Here is a 17,733-nt window from a genome sequence, read left to right as displayed (position 1 = left end):
AAATACTCATCTAACCTTGTTTGTAGGTGGTATTTTTGTCCTAACTGAAAATTAACACTTTGACAATATACCACAGAGTATTGTGAGTATGTTAAGTAACTTAAAAACATGGTTCAATGTAAATGGCTTAAAACTAGACATTTCAAAAACCCACGTGGTGAGTTTTAAAACCAAGCAGTCAAAAACCGAAGAAATCTGTATTAACCATAATAATGAAAGTAGAAGAACCTGACTCAGTCAGATTCCTATGAATAAACTTGCACAGAAATTTCAGTTGAAATTCATATATAGAACTTCTAGCAAATACACACATAAAAAAAGTTTCGCATCACCTTGGTTCCGAGAGTTCCTAAACCTGTACAGATAATTGGAATAGAGAGTAACATAAACATCATTTCCACCCTTTTTATTGCTCATGAAAACTACACATTGCATGTTGTACCACCATACAGCAGGGCCTTCACAGGTGGTGGTCCCGATTGCCGTACACATCGCTACATATAACATCAAGTAGCACGTCCTCTTGCACTGAGGCATGCCTGTATTCGTTGAAGCATGCTATCCACAAGTTCATGAAGGCACTGTTTGTCCAAATTTTCCCACTACTCAACGGCGATTCGGCGTAGCTCCCTTAAAGTTGTGTGTGTGTGTGGGGGGGGGGTCACATCGTCCATAAACAGCCCTTTCCAGTCAGTCCCAGACATTTTTGATAGGGTTCATGTCTGGAGAACATATTGGCCTCTCTAGTCGAGCGATGTCGCACAATTTCTTCCAAACTAAATATACAATTTCAAGAACTGAAGGAAGCTTAAAGAGCGATGTAATATTAATACATACCTGATCTCCTGTGACAAAGACGTTCAAAATGAAGCAATCAAGTTTATGCTGACATTTCATGGCGACAATTATACTGAGGTTTCAACAGGGTTAAAGTTGGCCAAAATTTATTTCAAAATACAAATGTCATAACCATCTTGTGTACAGGACTTATCAGAGCTCTTATTATTAAAACATAAATAAAAGATATGGCCCTACTGTCACATAAACAGAATGAGACTGAAGTGTCTAGCTGCACCTATGACTTTTCCAAAAGATGAATCTTATTTTTCCAAGCTATAAAATAATAAGAATAAACCATTTACACCTTACAGTTCTACCCATCCGTTGTTCAGTGCCTTTAGAATGTGAAAAATAAATATTTGGTGAGAATGAAATACCGATTTTTCTCAAATAATAGACTTTTACGTGCCTACAACTGTAAGGAAAAATTTATTAACGTTAGACAAGCGTTTATATCACAAAGTTTGTAATTTTAGATCAGAATACGTTTATTTTAATTAAAAATTTTAAATTAAAAGCAAGGTAGCCTGCTTTATTAATAAGACATGTTTACTTGTTTTAATTATTGATTCAAGAGGAGGGAGAAACATAATGGAAAAATAATGAAGGAGAACATTAAGTCAAATATTCTTTGTCTCAATTTGTTGAGACATGATTTAAACAAGATACTTCGTTCCAAGGATTTTATTTCAGAAGACATATTACTCTGTTAGATTAAGAGACTGTGTAATTTTGAGGACTTCAAGAAAAGAATGTTTTCCGCCAAATCAAAAGCTGATAGAGTTGGAGCCTGTCATCAGTGAATGTATTGTTTAAGCTTAATAATGTAATTTATGTTTTTTACTTAGGATTAAGCTTATCAATAATGTAAAGCCACACCTGTTGCCCTATTCAAGCTGTAAAGTGGTCGGGTTAGCTACCAAAAATCACTTCCCTCTCACAAACACACACTATAGAAGTTTACTTCAAGTAATTCATGTCAACATTGGTGTTATTATAAGGACACATATAATTTGTAGGGTGCACGTCTTACACTTGGATAGCAGAGAGCTGTTGTCAATATGTATCACAAACGGTTTTATACAGCAATTAACTGTACCAATGGTCGGTTATGTTATTTTCAAAGGAAATACGAAATTTATGCATAGTAAGAATAACTGTTTACTTATGAAAATTGCTAAGTAGACGACTGGGGATTGAAATATTTAAATCTCCGAACTGAAAATAAACATAGGTGCTACAATTTCTCTCTTGAGTAATGCTGAAATCATAGGGCATATTAAAGTGGGAATTAGGGTTTCACATTCACACAACCAAACGAAATGCTGAGAAGGGAACTGGTTTCGAGTGGCATAGTCAGCCAAACTGCAAAGGGCATATGTGGCCTGCTTCTGTACAGATGTTCCGTCACATGGCTTAGGAAAGTATATGAACAGGTAGTCATCGGGTATTGCAGTGGTGGTTGTACTGACAGCACACAGTATTCAGAGTATTTGTGGTCAGTTATACCTACAGTGACATACACTGATGAGCCAAAACGTTATAAGCACCTACTTAATAGCTTGTTTGTTCGTCTTTGGTACGAAATACATCACTGATTCTGCGTATGAGGGATGCGACCGTTGTTTGGTAGGTTTGTAGAGGCATGAGGAATTATATGACTATGCCAAGGTCACATAATTCACTTAAACAACGGGTGTGCTGCGAAGGCGCCAGATAGCGACCAAGATCGGTTCCACAGAATTTACATCAGGCGAATTTGGCTTCCGAGACATCAACATGAGTGCACAATAATGCTCCTCAAACCACTGTAGCACGGTTCTGGCTCTGGAACAGAGACAATTATACTGCTGAAAGATGACATTGCCGTCGGGTAAGGCATCAAACATGAAGGGGCACAGGTGGTTCATAGCTGTCAGCGTGTCTTCGATTTCTACCACAGGTCCCGTGCAAGTGCAGGAGAATGTCTCCCATAGCATAACACTGCTCCCAGCAGCGTGCGTCCATGGTGTTCTGCGCGTTTCGAGCCGCTGTTAACCCCGATGATGGCGTTTGTGGAGACAACCATCGACCTACTGTAGCAAATATTTGATTCACCCGAAGAAACGACAAGTTTACATTCATCAATGGTTCAATACCGACGTTCCCGTACCCACTACAATCATAAATGACATGTCATGGGTCAACATCTGAACATGTAGTAGTGGTCTACATCACAGCTCCATGTTCAACAATATACGATTAACAGTGTGCTTCGAAACACCTGTGAATGCTCCAGCATTGTGCTCTTTCGGCAGAAATGCCACAGATAACCATCTATCCTACTTTACAGAGCGGAAAACATCCAAATCCCACGTTCTGTGAGGAGTCCTGGGCACTGAACCATTTAGGGCCTGGTGTAGTTTCACTGCCCTGCTGTCTCTTTCCTTAGATGTTCACAATAGTAGCATGTGAACATTCGACCAACTTCGCCGTTTTTGAGATACTCGTTGACAGGCTCTGTGTAATAATAATATTCCCTTTGTCATAGTCACTTATCTCAATGGATTTTCCCTTTTGTAGCCCATATCTTTGCTATTGATCCACCATCCACGTGTGCTGCGCTTGCATACTTTTGTTACTGCATCACGTGACGCAAGGTGGCATCCAATTTCGCGGTGGGCAGTTGGCATAATGTTTAGGCTCGTGAGAGTATGTTTCTTCTTGGGGGTTTGTAGTAGTTAGTTATTCTTTGGTCTTAAATAATAAATGCTGTACACTATGTGGATACATTGCTTTACTGGTACTAATGTCCTAGTATAGCGCAAATACGCAACATTCTTGGTGACACTGATATAACTGCAGTATGTAACGTGATTGGAAGAAGCCACTTCATATCGTTTTGAACAGCAGATGTATATGAAACAAGCATGGCAGCCTCGTCACGTTGCACATTTCTTACAGATCCCTTTGTCATATTCCTATGATCGACACACCACTTACAATCGAGCCTCCTATGCGCGCAATAATCAATAGAGCCTCGATTAAACCTCCACGTTTCTGGCAGCAAAGCCCAGTTTTATAGTTATTGTAGTTAGAAAGTCAGTTTGTGGTCACACAGGCGACAGTGGATGAGACTAAGTGTAGCTATGTCATCACAGCACTGAGCGTGGACGTGCCTATGGACATACAAGACTTTCTGGCTGTGTCGCTGTGCGCTGATCAGTATTCGACAATCAAGAATGCTCTAACCGTGCCCCTGTCGTAATTCGAGACGAAAAGGCTTGAGAAATTGTTGCATGCAGAGAGGTTTGGATACTGTAAGACCTCGCAGTTGCTTCATGTCCTGTGGATCCTTGCAAGCAATGCCACCAACGATGATATACTACGGAACATCTGGATGTCACTGCTACCACCTGAAAATATTAACAAAGTGCGCTGTTGATTTAGACGTATTCATCTAAGACTGCGGACCACATTTCAGGATATATCCTACCACAAGCGCTGCAGTTGCTGACCCACATTTGGACATCACCCCTATAGTGGTTCTCACATCTATACAAGCGAAAACCGCCGTGCTTATGGCACAAATAGGGCTATGTGCTTATGGCACAAATAGTGGCTATGCAAATGTCACGTCGTTGTCGGCACACACTCACGGTGAGCAGATGCAGTCGATCACAATCAGCAACAAAAATCTGTTGGTACCACAAGAAGCTTGGTTCGGAAGTGTGGAAGTACAACACTCTCGGTGAGCAGATGCAGTCGATCACAATCAGCAACAAAAATCTGTTGGTACCACAAGAAGCTTGGTTCGGAAGTGTGGAAGTACAACCCCACTGTGTCAGATGGGAAACGTTGGTGGACAGTCAGTGACAGGGCGGAAGCCGTCGATTATCTGTCATAGAGCCATACACGAAGAGACAGTTTTGTTAGAAACAGGAGCAGAGTTGTCAGTGTATCCAGCTACTTGTTTGCTACACCGCCACATTTTCGCCGCCAACGGATCTTCAATTCAAACGTACAGTTTGGTAACAATGTTTCTCAGCCTACGTCCCTGATGTAAGTTCGAGTGACAGTTCATAGTGGCAGCCATGGGACACCTCATTCTCGGGACCAATTTCTTGCCACACACTGTCAGGTGGCTTGCGGAGTATGGATGCAGATGTAGATGTATTAGATCTGTGACATCACCATCTCCTCCACACTACTGTCAGTTTAACCAGCCAGGGCAGGTTATGCTGTGTCACTGGTGCTACTGTACATACTACCATAGGTGAATAGCTATATGTACAAATTCTCAAGTAGTTATCAGAACTTACCTGATAAATGGCCATGCTAACACCTATATACTCACTGGCACTATAGACTTACTGCCAAAGGACACCCAATCCATGAGTAGCACCATTTATTCGCACTTGAGAAGTTAGGGGTAATGAAGCAAGAGTTTTCATGCATGTTGGCACAACGATTTTGTCGACCATCAGACAGTAGTTGGGCTCTGCTATTTACATGTCGTACCAAAAAAGAATAATGGTCAGCTTCCATGTGGTGAGTACTGTCATCTCCGTGTGAGGATAATCCCAGACAGATATCCAGTTCCACACATTGAGGACTATGTATGCAGCATACATACAGATGCATCATATCTGCCATTGCTTTAGTGAATGTGTATCATCAGATACCTGTTGCTTCTAAACACATAGACAAAACTGCCATTAGTACTCTGTTCATGAGAATGCCATTTGAACTATTCAGTGGTGCACGAGTCGTTTGATGGATGAATGAATGCTTGACTTTGATTTATGTTACATATATATTGATGATATTTTGGTGCTGTCTGTTCTAGAATTAGAGCATGTGGAGCACTTGCGCCAAATCTTCAACCACCTTCGTTCGCAAGGACTGATCATTAACCATTTGTAGCGTGTATTCAGTGCAATTCCTCAGATACACCATTCATGCCCAAGCAATCTGGTACCCGCAAGAGAAAGTGGAAACCCTTCTCATATACTCTTGGCGGTCCCGGTCCCGGAATTGTGACAATTTATTGGCCTTATAAATTTCCACCACCGTTTCGTACATAATAATGCACAGTTGACTGCCCCATTAAACGACTTGTTGAGAGGTGCTCCGAAACTGAAGGATGGAGTCTTGTTGACCATTGAGACTGAAGTGACTTTCGCAAAAGCGAGAACCACGGTCACTGAAGTTACAATGTTAGTGCATTCGATAGCTCGGGGCCCCTTGCTTAGATGGCAGATGCATCAGCAACATTGATTCGTGCCATACTATAGCAAGAGTTGAAGCGATATTGGCAACCTTTTGAGTTTCCAGTGAAGAGTTTTCATAAGTACAACAAGGATGGTTCACATATGATCGTAAGCTTTACACGGCGTGTGCTGCCATAAAAACGCTTTTCATTGTGCTCAAAGGACAGCATTTCTCTTTGAGTACCAACCACGAACCACTGCTGTTTGCTTTTCGTCAGAGGCCAGAACAGGCATCAGTGCGACAGCTATGCTGCTTAGATTATATCAGCCAATTTACGATGTTATCCATGCTCAGGGTGAGTTGTTTATTCCAGTGGATACTTTCTCTAACAACCGCGAATGACTACAAACCTCATCAGTGGTCATAACATATTGATCTAGAGCTGTGTGTACTACTGTAGCAATCAACTGGCCTGTGCCCCCAACACACCACAGTAACATCAGTGAACATGCAGAAGTATTGCGATGTTTCAGTGGCGAGGATGAGAATGTTTGTTCCCCCGCAATTTCGACAGCAAGCCATGGCATCATTACATAACTTAGTACATCTGGGGGTCAGCGCTTTTGTGTAGCTGGGTAAGAACAAAGATTGCAGCGTTCTGTATGGGCGACACTGCCTTGCTTGCCAGAGAAATAAAATCACTCGACATACCAAAGCAGCAATTCGCACGTTTATCCCAGCTTTCAAGTAGATGCAGTTGCAATACTCTGGATGATTGACTGATCTGGCCTTGTAACATTAACCAAAACAGCCTTGCCGTGCTGGTACTGCAAATGGCTGAAAGCAAGGGGGAGCTACAGCCATAATTTTTCTGGAGGACATGCAGCTTTACTGTGTGGTTAAATGACGATGGCTTCCTCTTGGGTAAAATATTCTGGAGATAAAATAGTCCCCCATTTGGATCTCCAGGCGGGACTACTCAGGAGGACGTTGTTATCAGGAGAAATTAAATTGGCGTCCTACGGATCGGAGTGTGGAATGTCCGATCCCTTAATCAGGCAGATAGATTAGAAAAATTTGAAGAGGGAAATGAATAGGTTAAAGTTAGATATAGTGGGAATTAGCGGAGTTCATTGGCAGGAGGAACAAGGCTTCTGGTCAGGAGAATACAGGGTTATAAATACAAAATCAAATAGGGGTAATGCAGGAGTAGGTTTAATAACGAATAAAAAAATGGGAGTGCGGGTAAGCTACTACAAACAGCATAGTGAACACATTGTTATGGCCAAGATAAACACAAAGCCCACGCCTGCCACAGAAGTACAAGTTTATATGCCAACTAGCTTCGCAGATGACGAAGAGATTGATAAAATGTATGATGAGGTAACAGAAATTATTCAGATAGTGACGGGAGACGAAAATTTAGCAGTCATAGGTGATAGGAATTCGATAGTAGGAAAAGGGAGAGAAGGAAACGTAATAGGCGAATATGGAATGGGGGAAGAAATGAAAGAGGAAGTTGCCTGGTAGAATTTTGCACAGAGTATAACTTAATCATGGCTAACACTTGTTTCAAGAATCATGAAAGAAGGTTGTATACATGGAAGAGGCCTGGAGATACCGGAAGGTTTCAGACAGATTATATAGTGGAAAGACAGAGCTTTAGGAACCCAGGTTTTAAATTGTAAGAGTTTTCCAGAGGCAGATGTGGACTCTGACCACAATCTATTGGTTATGAACCGCAGATTAAAACTGAAGAAACTGCAAAAACGTGGGAATTTAAGGAGATGGGACCTGGATAAACTGAAAGAACTAGAGGTTGTACAGAGTTTCGGGGAGAGCATAAGGGAAGAATTGACAGAAACAGGGGAAACAATTACAGTAGAAGAAGAATGGGTAGCTTTGAGGGATGAAGTAGTAAAGGCAGCAGAGGATGAAGTAGGTAAAAAGACGAGGGCTAGTAGAAATCCTTGGGTAACAGAAGATATATTGAATTTAACTGATGAAAGGAGAAAATATAAAAATGCAGTAAATGAAGCAGGCAAAAAGGAATACAAACGTCTCAAAACGAGATCTACAGGAAATGCAAAAGGGATGGCTAGAGGATAAATTTAAGGATGTAGAGGCATATCTTACTAAGGATAAGATAGATACTGCCTACAGGAGAGTTAAAGAGACCTTTGAAGAAAAGAGAACCACTTGTATGAATATCAATAGCTCAGATGGAAACACAGTGCTAAGCAAAGAAGGGAAAGCAGAAAGGTGGAAGGAGTATATAGAGGAAGCATACATGGGCGATGTTCTTGAGGACAATATTATGGAAAAGGAACAGGATGTAGAAGAAGATGAAATGGGAGATACGATACTGCATGATGAATTTGACAGAGTACTGAAAGACCTGAGTCGAAACAAGGCCCCGGGAGTAGATAACATTCCATTAGAACTACTGACAGCCTTGGGAGAACCAGCCCTGACAAAACTGAACCATCTGGTGAGTAAGATGTATGAGCCAGACAAAATAATCTCAGACTTCAAGAGGAATAAAATAATTCCAATCCAAAAGAAAGCAGGTGTTGAAAGATGTGAAAATTACCGAACTATCAGTTTAATAAGTCATAGCTGCAAAATACTAACACGAATTCATTACAGGCGAATGGAAAAACTGGTAGAAGCCGAGCTCAGGGAAAGATCAGTCTGGTTTCCATAGAAATGTTGGAACATATGAGGCAATACTACTGACCCTACGATGTATCTTAGAAGATAGATTAAGGAAAGGCAAACCTATGTTTCTAGCATTTGTAGACTTAGGGAAAACTTTTGACAATGTCGGCTGGAATACTCTCTTTTAGATTCTGAAGGTGGCAGGGGTAAAATACAAGGAGCAAAAATTCTATTTACAATTTGTACAGAAACCAGATGGCAGTTATAAGAGTCAAGGGGCATGAAACGGATGCAGTGGTTGGGAAGGAAGTGAGTCTGGGTTGTAGCCTATCCCTGATGTTATTCAATCTGTACATTGAGCAAGTAATATAGGAGACAAAAGAAAATTCAGAGTAGGAATTAAAATCCATGGAGAAGAAATAAAAACTTTAATGTTTGCCGATGCCATTGTAATTCTTCAGTGATAACAAAGGACCTGGAAGAGCTGTTGAACGGAATGGACAGTATCTTGAAAGGAGGATATACGATTCACATCAACAAAAGCAAAACGAGGATAATGGAATGTAGTTGAATTAAGTCGGGTGATGCTGAGGGAATTGGATTAGGTGATGAGACACTTAAAGCAGTAATTGAGTTTTGTTATTTGGGAAGCAAAATAACTAATAATGGTCGAAGTAGAGAGGATATAACATGTAGACTGGCAATGGCAAGGAAAGCGTTTCTGAAGAAGAGAAAGTTGTTAACATTGAGTGTAGATTTAAGTTATGCAATGGTTTAACAATAGCATATTTCAGTCTATAGGGAAAAATGACCGTTTCAGTGAACTACCACATTTGTGGCTGAGAATCCTATTTATCTGTTGGAAATAAGATCTTAGTACTCTTTTTGGAAATTTCATCAATTCCATGTGAAGCTTTTACTCTTTAGTGAATTTATTATTTTTCCGAATTTCAGTAGGAGAGGTGGATTGAATTTTGAATTTTATCAGATTGCATAAGTACTGCCTCTTCCATATAAAGCAGTGAATGAGTAGCTGTATCCTATTTTCTCTACAACACTTAAAAATGATTATAAAAAATATTTTTTTTCTGAGTTTTTCTTACCAAGCCTTTCATTGAGTTTGATAGAAATACAGCCTTGATGTACTCTCGGTTCCCCTATTTCCCTTTTAACAATTTCTAGATTGTTTTAATTTTATTATCGGAAGTGCTAATCTCACACATAATGCATATACTTCTGAACTTATTAGTAACTTTTCTCAATACAGTGCAGTTGTTTTTGTAACATTTGACTGTTTCTGGATCAGTACTGCTTCTAGCTTTAAGATACATTTTCATTTCCTGTTTAGAAGATATTTTTATCCCTTTAATAAGACATGCCTTTTTACAGGATTTCTTACAATTACATTTCATTGTTTTATTATGGAAACTGTTTTCCAATATACTCACAAAGATATCGTGAAATAGGTTAAATTTTAAATTAACGTCATGTTCTGTGTACACATAATCCCAGTCTAACCATTGCAAGCTTTCCCTAAAACTTGTAATTGTGAAATTGTTATCTGACCGTACTATTTTGCGTGACTGTTCTGCATTACTGTGTGGAGCTACGTCATATACTGTTACTAGCTGTGCATTTTGGTCAGACAGACCATTCTTAATGGGAAATGCTTTTTTTTTTATTAAATTTATCTTCGTCTATGAAAAGTGTCTATCAATGTGCTGCTCTTCTGTAGAATCCGAGTAGGAAAATCAATAACTTACATGAAATTGAATACTTGAGGGTCAGCTTTCTTTTGAACTCTTTTAGAAAATCTACATTGAAATCCCCATAAGCAATAATTTGCTTCCCTCTATCTGACAAACAGCATAACAAAGAATCCAAGTTTTTCATAAGCAGCTGAAAATTTCCAAGGGGGGCCCTATACACAGCTACAATTATAGAAGTACCATTGTTTAGTTTAATCTCACACATACATTCTTCTGTATGTTGTTCTACAGAAAAATTTTTAGTTCCTAAATTTTTCAACTGTGATAAATTTTAACATCCAGGTTAACTCCTCCTCTCTCCATACTGTCTCTAGTTAAATGTCCTATAGCTTGTATCCACCTTCAGTTACTTTTTCCATATCTGTGACTATACGATGTTGAGACAGACATAGTACATCTACTCTGCCCTCATCTTGTAAATATTCTGTACAAACAAGGGTTGGGTTTGGGTTTGGGTTGTATGGGAAGGAGACCAGACAGCGAGGTCATCGGATTAGGGGAGGATGGGGAAGGAAGTCAGCCGTGCCCTTTCAGAGGAACCATACCGGCATTTGCCTGGAGTGATTTAGGGAAATGACGGAAAACCTAAATCAGGATGGCCGGACGCGAGTCCAGTGTCTAACCACTGCGCCACCTCGCTCTAGAAACAAGGGGCTCAAATACTTGGCTTTTAATCCCCTGATATTCTGATGCAATATACTAACATTATTTTTCACTGTGTTTTTATGAGACTCTTGTGACACACTAACATTAGTTTTTGTTCTGCTTTTATGAGAATCTTATGATACCCTAAAATCTCTAGTACCTATCTGTCTGAGCTTCTTATTAAGCTCCATTTCGTTTAATGTTGAATCATTGGACTCTGATCTAAGCTAAAAAAGAGGTACTCTAATGAGTTCCAGTTCCCTCCCCCCCATTAAAGATTTTGCTATCATCCTAGCCAATTTACTCTTCCTTTTATATTGAGATGCAGGCCATCCCTTGTGATGTACCAACCACCAATAGCATCAACAGGAACCAAAACAATGCCTGACAAAGTAGCTGCCCAAAGCAGCTAATCTAGTGATCTAGCTCCATATTGAACCTCCTGACAGAGCTGTTCGGTGTAAGTAAATAATACTGAGTATGAACTAATAACGCTATTACTGGCAGTACTTCTACTACTGCAGCTGCCATTGCCACTTATAATGATAATGGTAATACTAATGCTAATAATAATAATCATAGCAATAATAATGATAGCAGCAGATGTAAAAAGAATTTATAGATGTACAAGGTAGATGTTGTCTGATTATTGAGTTCTGGGGAAAGGAAATTTAAGGAGACTGCACCATTTAAGAATGCTGGGAAATGAGGAAGAGCTGGCTGAGCAGAAGGACATGCAGAGGCGATGACTACATACAAAGACACTGGTTATCATTATTGTTGATTTAGTAGATATGTCATTAATTGTCATTTGAAGCTGGACATGTTATGCAGTTCTGTAATACAGTGTGGTAGGTTACTGCTGAGGCTGATTCCTGCTACTGAGAAGGACTTCAAGAAAGCAGCTGAACAATGGAGTGGGACAGAACGGATTTTACTCTGATGGGAATGGATGTTTCTGTCTTGTTGTTCAGTTAAGAGCATTAGGCTCGTTTCACACTGGGACACAGGTGATGATCACCAGTGATGGTCACTGACAGAGATACACTCATTTGAACTGGGGAATTCACACAGGGACACTACACTGCCGCACTGGGCCACTGTGACGCAGCAGTGACTCATCCTCGCCACGTGTGACGGGCAAGGTGACTTTGTTCACAGCAGTCACCGCCAGACATGCATTAGTTTGAATTAGAGTGTTCGCACACATGAACAGCATTCACGGCCACATCAAGTTTACGATGAATGTCGAGACAGATGGTGCTTTGCCCTTCCTTGACGTCCTCGTTCGACGGAAAACCAATGGGCACCGCATCCACAGTGTCTACAGGAAACCGACGCACACAGATTGGTATGTTCACGCTCTCAGCCGAAACCATCCACCATAAAAACGTGGCGTTCTGAATACCCTCGTCCATCGTGCTAAACTCGTTTTAGACGCTGAAAGTCTGCCTCTAGAACTGAGCCACCTCCGAAAAGTCTTCCAGGAAAACGGGTACAGCCACGGACAGGCGTCACAGTCTATATCTGATGTGATACGCAAGAAACACACCAACAGAGTAGAGAACATCACCGAAGAAGAAAGCAAGAAACTTATGGTTTTGCCTCTATGTGGTACAGTGTCGGGAAAGATTACCTAGCTCCTGAAGAGTTCATCGGTGTTCAAGCCCCCAGCAAAAATTCGACAGCTCATGAGGCCTGTGAAGGTCGATCTAAGGCTTAGAACGCCTGGAGTTTACAAGATAGCATGTCAATGTGGCTGTTACTACATCGACTAGATAGTACGCACTGTGGAGCAACACCGGACGAAACACGAGAGGTAGTTACGCCTTCGCTATGCAGAAAAATCAGCTGTTGCAGAACACGCCTTAGATAATGAACACCGAATTCTATTCGACGATACATGTGTCTTTAGGAGGACGAAGGGATTTTGGGATAGCGCCATAAAAGAAGCTATTGAAATGAAAACCTCTGAAAACACCATCAACAAGGACGGTGGTTTGCAGCTCAGCACAGCCTGGGGCCCGGGCATCGCGAGGTTAAAACGGGCGCAACGGACGCGGGATGAAAACCATATATGGCGAGGAAAAGAGCACTAATGACGTCACAGCCAGCAGTGCAGTTATATAACGGCGCGGGCACGGCGACACAGCAGTCATACTTACCACTTGACAACGACTGAGGAGAGTTCAGTCGAAAGCTCGTGGGATTTTAACCACCTGATGGCGGCTTGAAGAACGAGAAAATTTTATTAATTTATATCGCCGCGAAACCATGCATTCTTCTCATCTTGTCTCAGATCGGCATGAAGAGTACAATGCAATATTTTCTCCAGCCAATATGGCAGCAGTGGTTGTAAGTGTAATGAACGTTTTGTCTTCATTCTCCTCCTCCTCTTGCTTAGAAGTACTAACAAAAGTTCCTCCTCATTCAAGTCCATTTCACTAACTAATCAGTTGGTAATAACTGTTGTGTTGGGTACCGGTGATCCAGGATTGTTCATCACAATTACCGGTGGCCGTCACTGGTGACCGTCACCAGTGTCCCAGTGTGAAACAGGCCTTTGACTTCTTTTTACACCATATGGCAGAGCAAACGTCTCATGTAATATATGAGATAGTTAATACACCAGTTCTGTACTGAAACTGTAAGTCAAACATAGATGATCCTGCCCTCAAATATCTGTAACAAGAAAAATGAAGCGTATGAAGTAAAACTACAGAAGTATACGGTTTACAGATATGCATTCACATGTACACACTAAGGATAATATTACAATACTATGGTGGTTTTTATTGTTGCAGGGACAATCATTCAAAGGAAATGGAGGAGCTTAAGGGCCAGTTATACCTGAGAGCTATTAAGGCAAAAGACCGAAAAGAGCGGTTCTGCAGAAACTGGTAGGAAGAAGTACATCTACTTCGATCAGCTGCGATTCTTAACAACTGACAGTAAGAGCACTACCTCTAGTATTGAGAATGATGATGATCCTGACAGATACGAATTTGGTGGAGGAGAACATTTATACCAGGAGGCACGTGAAAAAACTGCTGTACAACAGCAAAAAAGGCCACGTGAAAAGACGAGTCTTGAAGAAGAAGATGATATGCTATATAACATTTTGAAGGAAAAGTACGCTGCATAAGACAGTTCAACACAACAAGCAGATGATGATAGCTTGTTCGTGCAGTCTTTAGTGCCTGAATTATAAAAAAATTCCCAGTCATGCAAGACTGAAAGTGAAACCTGATTTTATGAATGTCATTATTAATGCCCAACAATATTACGTTACTTCCGCTTCGTCGCGAATAGGACAACTGTGCACATCGTGGAACAGTTCGTGGTCGCACTTGAAGACAGTTCAGGTTGTCCGATCAGTTACCATCTGTGTGTTCGCCAACGGCCTCTGAGTTCAGTGACGAATCCTTATCATACTCTTCAGCAGCACAGGCAGAGCAACAATGAAAGTAGGCTATCTATGAAAGTTTTACAATAATGTGTTATGTGTTCTAATACCAGCTGTAATCTGTGTAACATGCTTTCAATAATGTAACTTAATATTACAGTACCTACCTTAATGTGAGACCAAGTTTTACCTCTGCTGGGATAGCCTTCTGCAGTATAGTGTCCATTCTTGTGATTTCTTCTTTCATTTCTCTTAGCAGTTCATCAAATGAAGTTTTCGACATTCGAAAATACTGAAAAAACTTCTTCTCATCTTGTCTCAGATCGACATAAAGAGTGGAAAACAATCCTTCTCCAGCCGATCAAGTAGCAGTGGATGTAAGTGTAATGGACGTTTTGTCTTCATTCTCCTCCTCCTCTTCTTCCTGCTGCTTAGAAATACTAATCAAAGTTCCTCCTCTCTCGAGACTATTTTACTAACTAATCAGTTTTCAGTACCTGCAGTGTCAGACACTGGTAATCCAGGAGTGTTCACCACAATTACTGGTGACTGACACCAGTGTCCCAGCGTGTAAAAGGTCGAGAAGAGGTGTGAGGCACAGTGTGTGTCAATATGGACACTAGAGGAGACAATGAGTATGGAAATCTCTGCACTTGTGTGTATGCAGCCAGGATAGCTGTGCATATGACAGTGGAATATGATCAAATAGTCGAACATGACAGACAATAAAAATCAGTTCCAGTTGCCATGAGCTTTCCTGAGAAAGACCTCACAGAGTAACATAGCTGCAATCAATAATTGGTAGTGTAAGTGTTTGTACAAGTTTCTTTTTCAGGTCAACAGCAAAGAGATATCTACATTTTTGTAGGGCATAGTGAAATGCTGATACCTTCTCGTACATCTCAGTTACGTGCTCAGTCCACTTTAGTTTGTCATCTGTTATTAGACATAGGCCCTTTACTGAGGGAACAAGTTGATGTTATCTCATTTAGGGTTAAAGATCATAGGTACTCTTGATATTCGAGCAGTAAGCCTAGAATGAGCAACCTGGAAAGGTTGAATTTAACCATGTACCGTATATAATGCAATGTAGTTGAATTAAATCGGGTGATGCTGTGGGAATTAGATTAGGAAATGAGATGCTTAAAGTAGTAAATGAGTTTTGCTATTTCGGGAGCAAAATAACTGATGATGGTCGAAGAAGAGAGGATATAAAATGCAGACTGGCAATGGCAAGGAAAGTGTTTCTGAAGAAGAGAAATTTGTTAACATCGAGTATAGATTTAAGTGTCAGGAAGTCGTTTCTGAAAGTATTTGTATGGAGTGTAGCCATGTATGGAAGTGAAAGATGGACGATAAATAGTTTGGACCAGAAGAGAATAGAAGCTTTCGAAATGTGGTGCTACAGAAGAACGGTGAAGATTGGATGTGTAGATCACATAACTAATGAGGAGCTATTGAATAGAATTGGGGAGAAGAGGAATTTGTGGCACAACTTGACTAGAAGAAGGGATCGGTTGGTAGGACATGTTCTGAGGCATCAAGGGATCACCAATTTAGTATTGGAGGGCCGTGTGGAGGGTAAAAATCGAAGAGGGAGACCAAGAGATGAATACACTAAGCAGATTCAGAAGGATGTAGGCTGCAGTAGGTATTAGGAGATGAAGAAGCTTGCACAGGATAGAGCAGCATGGAGAGCTGCATCAAACCAGTCTCAGGACTGAAGACCACAACAACAACATCAACAACATGCTGTTTGTAGTAGCTTACCCGCACTCCTATTTTTTAAATTAATATTAAACCTACTCTTGCGTTACCCCTATTTGATTTTGTATTTATAACTCTGTATTCGCCTGATCAATAGGCTTGTTCCTCCTGCCACCGAACTTCACTAATTCCCACTATATCAAACTTTAACCTACGCATTTCCCTTTTTAAATTTTCTAACCTACATGCCCGATTAAGTGACCTGACATTCCTCACTCCGATCCACAGAATGCCAGTTTTCTTTCTCCTGATAACGACTGAGTAGTCCCGCCTGGAGATCCGAATGGGGGACAATTTTACCTCTGGAATATTTTACCCAAGAGGATGCCATCATCATTTAACCATACAGTAAAGCTGCATGCCTTCGGGAAAAATTACGGCTGTAGTTTCCCCTTGCTTTCAGCCGTTCTCCGTACCAGCACAGCAAGGCCGCTTTGGTTAGTGTTACAAGGCCAGATAAGTCAATCATCCAGACTGTTGCCCCTGCAACAGCTGAAAAGACTGCTGCCACTCTTTAGGAACCAGACGTTTGTCTGGCCTCTCTACAGATACCTCTCCATTGTGGTTGCACCTACGGTATGGCTATCTGTATCGCTGAGGCATGCAAGCCTCCCCACCAACGGCAAGGTCCATGGTTCATGGGATGGACGTTTTTATGTGTGTAAACAAAATTGCAGGAAAAATCAGCTAATGGATTCTACACAAATAGAAGTACAATTCATCACGGGGTACTATGCATATATATTCTGAATGATAATGGACATAATCTTATGACAGTCCCCACAAGGAAACTATTTCAGTTTTTTGTGCAAAATGCTAGAAAAAGTAGTCCATTAATTGCTTTTCAATAAAGATTACATTCTAATCTGATGACTGTGAAGTTCATGGAGAACATTATTCATATTTGAGCATCTTAACATGCTACTGGTGATGTCAGAAGTTAATAAAAAATGCTTATGCAAATGCCACTAGGTACAAGATAGATACACTACATTATTAACTATATGACAATAACAATAAATAATCAAATAATAGAGTAATGAGAGAAACAATGAGGAATGAAAGATGTAAAAGGTAAAGTCTGTGAAATTCAATACATAAATGGAGTTCTAGCTTGATTTGCTGGTAGAGTGCAGCCAGTGATTCACCATGGCAAAAGGAGGGGTAGCCAGACCACTGCGAAGCCAAGACATCACCACCTGCAATATTCATTATGGAGGTTCACAGTGGCTATAGTTTCATTACTGTTACGATACCACTGTGGACCTAAAGTATACTGGCGAGCTTTCAGACAAGTTACACCGGCAGTGATCTGACAAATGTTGTACTTGGTCTGGTGGTGTATTATTCTTTGCCATGTGAATAACAGTACATGGACTAATACTTTGGATGAGAAATGGTTCATATCTCAAGAATCCGGTTCTAAAGAAGTGTTATTCATAATATTTACTT

Source organism: Schistocerca gregaria, chromosome 6 (genome assembly GCF_023897955.1).
Source record: "Schistocerca gregaria isolate iqSchGreg1 chromosome 6, iqSchGreg1.2, whole genome shotgun sequence".
Classification (NCBI taxonomy): domain Eukaryota; kingdom Metazoa; phylum Arthropoda; class Insecta; order Orthoptera; family Acrididae; genus Schistocerca; species Schistocerca gregaria.
This window is presented reverse-complemented; position numbering follows the sequence as displayed.